We start from the raw sequence: 623 nt of genomic DNA on the forward strand, positions 1-623 counted from the left end.
GAATTTTTTAGCTGGGTGAGCGTTGATTCCAACTATTTGAGCGACGGGCTATTCAGAACTTTCAAACGTATGTGTAAAAAGTGAAAACTGAAAAAGTTTTTTTTTTCAAATTTTCAAAGGGTCAGATTTTCGGTTTTTCCCGGGGAAGGTCGACTTTCGCCAAAATTGAATTTTTTAGCCGGGTGAACAGATCCGATCAATTAGCCCCTCATGTATAGATATTCCAAATTTTTCTTTTTCTCCGCATTGAAGTAGTTTTGAAGAAAATTGCGAGCTAATAAAAAATATTTGCTAGTTAGTACTTTTTTTTAAATAAATTTTTGAAAAATCACCTCTGAAAAAAAAGGCGTTAACCCCTCTATTTCATTATTTCCAAAAAAATTTATTACCAATCGATAGAAAATTGTTTGAAGATTTTTGCGAGTCAAGAAAAAATCGTCAATGCAATCCTATTATTGTGTAAATTAACAATTCCAATTTCAATTGAAAACCCGAGTTGAAGACCCGAGTTTGTAGCAAAGATGTCAGACAAGATATGAATGTTTTTTTGGGCTCAAACGAAAGAGCGGGTCGAGAAATGGCGTGCTAGGACCTCTAAAGATGGTTTTGAACCAGGGGAGACT

The sequence above is a fragment of the Diachasma alloeum genome, unplaced genomic scaffold, assembly GCF_001412515.2.
Source record: "Diachasma alloeum isolate Michigan unplaced genomic scaffold, Dall2.0 Dall_scaffold_00353, whole genome shotgun sequence".
NCBI classification, from domain to species: Eukaryota; Metazoa; Arthropoda; class Insecta; order Hymenoptera; family Braconidae; genus Diachasma; species Diachasma alloeum.